This window comes from Physeter macrocephalus, chromosome 17 (genome assembly GCF_002837175.3).
Source record: "Physeter macrocephalus isolate SW-GA chromosome 17, ASM283717v5, whole genome shotgun sequence".
In the NCBI taxonomy this organism is placed as follows: domain Eukaryota; kingdom Metazoa; phylum Chordata; class Mammalia; order Artiodactyla; family Physeteridae; genus Physeter; species Physeter macrocephalus.
Genome location: NC_041230.1, coordinates 28231383 through 28234486, shown reverse-complemented (window position 1 = coordinate 28234486; position 3104 = coordinate 28231383). Strand labels below are relative to the sequence as shown.

General features: G+C 42.5%; 1 pseudogene; it reads left to right on the top strand.

The window, feature by feature from the left end:
• Positions 1-1994: 1994 nt before the first annotated feature.
• LOC102976968 (peroxisomal membrane protein 11A-like) lies at positions 1995-2875 on the top strand (annotated as a pseudogene).
• The last annotated feature ends 229 nt before the right edge of the window (positions 2876-3104 follow it).

The following is a 3104-nucleotide window of genomic DNA, read 5'->3' as shown; positions in this document are numbered from 1 at the left end:
TAGATACTCACACTTGAAAGAATAAAATTGGATCTCTACCCCACAGCCACACAGAAATTATCTCAAAATTGGTCATAGACCTAAATGTCAGAGCTAAAATGATAAAACTCTTAAAATAAACCACAGGGGCTTCCCTGGTGGCACAGTGGTTGAGAGTCCGCCTGCCGATGCAGGGGACATGGGTTCGTGCCCCGGTCTGGGAAGATCCCACATGCCGCGGAGCGGCTGGGCCCGTGAGCCATGGCCGCTGAGCCTGCGTGTCTGGAGCCTGTGCTCCACAACGGGAGAGGCCACAACAGTGAGAGGCCCGCGTACCGCAAAAAAAAAAAAAAGAAACCATAGGAGTAAATCTTTGTGATACTGAGGCAATGGTTTCTTAAATACAACACCAGAAGTACAAGCAACAAAAGGAAACTAGGTAAGTTGAATCTTTCATGCTTCAAAGGACACCGTCAAGGAAGTGCAAGACAGAATTCTCTGGCTGTCCAGTGGTTAGGACTCCATGCTTTCACTGCCGAGGGCCTGGGTTCAGTCCCTCGTCGGGGAACTAAAATCCCGCAAGCCGTGTGGTGCGGCCTAAAAAAGTAAGGATGAGAGTGATAAGATAGTGGAGCAATATTCTTAAAGTACTAAAATAAAAATACTGCCAACATGGAATTTGCTACCCAGAAAAAAATCTCTTTAAAAAACAGAGGCAAAACAATAACTTTTTCAGAAATACAAAAGCTGGAAGTATTTATCACCAGTAAACCTACACTACTAGAAAGAAAGTCTAAAGGAAATCATTCAAGTAGAAGGAAAATGGCACCAAGTGGAAATATGGATCTACACAAAGAAGTAAAGAATACCAGAAATAGTAACTACATGGGTAAATATATAAGATTTTTTCTTATTATGTAAATCTCTAAAAGAACTGACTGTCTAACAATGTGTTGTGGGGTTTATAGCATAGTTATAAGTAAAATACATGACAAAAAAAGGTAGGAGCAAAGAAATGGAAGTGTACAATTTAAGGCTCTTTTATGTAAACTGATATAATATCACTGGAAAGTACACTGTAATTAAAGATGTATACTATAAACCCTAAAGCAACTACTAGTAAAACGAGAGTTATAGCTAGTAAGCCAACAAAGGACATAAAATGGAGTAATAAAAAATATTCAGTACAAAAATAGGCTGAAAAATAGGAAAAGGGAAAAAATAATTGGGACAAATAGAAAATAAATAGCATTCATTAATTACTGTGGTGGTTTTAATGTATGTCCAAAAATTTTTCAGTATTCCTTTCTCCAGAAAGTGGAGCTCAATTCTCCTCCCCTTAAGTGTGAGCTAGACTTTGTGACTCACTTCTACCCAAGAGGGTATGAAAAGGGAAAAAAAAATAGTAACTTTGCAGGGGAGAAACATGGCAGACACCACCTCAACCAAATGATCAAGGTTTACATCACTAGCACTAAGTCGTGATGACACAAGGCACCCCTAACATGATGTGATGGGAAGAGTACTTCACTTTTGTGGTAGACTTCCTCAAGATCCATAATCCCAATCTAATCATGAAAAACATCAACCAAACCCAAATTGAGGGACATTCTACAAAACACCTGACCAGTGACCTTCAAAAGTGTCAAAGCCATGGGAAATAAGGAAAGACTGTGAAACACAGAAAGACAGGTTGGAGGAGACTAAGGGGTCATGACAACTAAATGCAAGGTGATAGTGGACTGGATCTTGGAAAAAAGGACATTCGTGGAAAAACTGGTGAAACCCAAATAAAGTCTGTTGTTTAACTTAAAAAAAAAAAGAAAAGAAATAGCAAGATGATAGACTTAAACTTAACCACATCAGTCATTATATAAAATGTAAATAGTCTAAACACCCCAATTAAAAGGCAGTGATGGTCAGATCATATTAAAAAAACATGACCAAAGTATATATGCTGTTTACAAGAAATACAAATGAAATATAAAGACACAAATAGGTTTAAAAGTAAAAGGATGGGCACCCACCCCCACAGGGGCGAGGAGACTCAGCCCCTCAGATGGGCAGAGACCAACCCTCCCGCGGGGACCCGTCGGCCGCCCCTGAGGACTCGCAACAGAGCCCAGTGCAACTCTTGTCCTTGGGCTGGGTGCCATTATGCCTTTATCAGCTTCACCAACCAGACCCAGGGCCTGGACCAACTCTTCAGAGCCCCTAAGTACACAGGCATGTTGCTTAGATATTTGTTAGAGCCTAAAGCTGACAAAGAGGAGGTTGTTATGAAGCTCAAGAAGCTGGAGTCCAGTGTGAGCACTGGTCGTAAATGGTTCAGACTAGGCAATGTGGTACATGCTGTACAGGCGACTCAGCAGAGCATTCATGCCACTGACCTGGTGCCCTGCATATGCCTAAGAGTAACCAGCCTGAACCTTGTGATTTATTTCATCTGTGACCCCATCATCTTCATGAGGAGTGCAGGGCTCGTCTCTGGCATTAACAAAGACAAACAGCGAATGTGGGCTGCACACCATTACTACTATTGTCTTCTGCTGAGCCTGGTCAGGGATCTGTATGAAATCTCCCTGCAGATGGAACAGGTTGCACACAACAGGCAAAGAGGGAGAAATCACCATCCCAGGATCCTCTTGGGTATAGCGTGGCTAATGAGGAAACAGAATGGCTCCAGTTCTTTCTTCTTCTCTTATTCTGATCTCTGAAGAAACATCTTCCCTTGCTCCTGGACACAGTGAAGAACTTCTGTGATATCCTGAACCCTTTGGACCAGCTGGGGATCTATAAGTCCAATCCTGGCATCATAGGCCTTGGAGGTCTCGTGTCCTCTATAGCAGGCATCATCACTGTGGCGTATCCTCAGATGAAACTGAAGACCCACTGAGGTGGTTTCGGGCTGAAGACTAGTACCTGCTTTCAAGACAACCTGTTAGTGAAATGGACATTTGCATTAGGCACAGCCATGTCATGCTGTGCTTACGGGCTTATTCACATGAGCACTGAGTGACCTGTGATGTGAACAGAGGTGGGGCCAAGAACGGTGAAGGGAGAACGTGAAGGTTTATGTGTTTTCTAGAGCAGTGGAGTGACTTCTGAATTTCTGAGTATTTTTC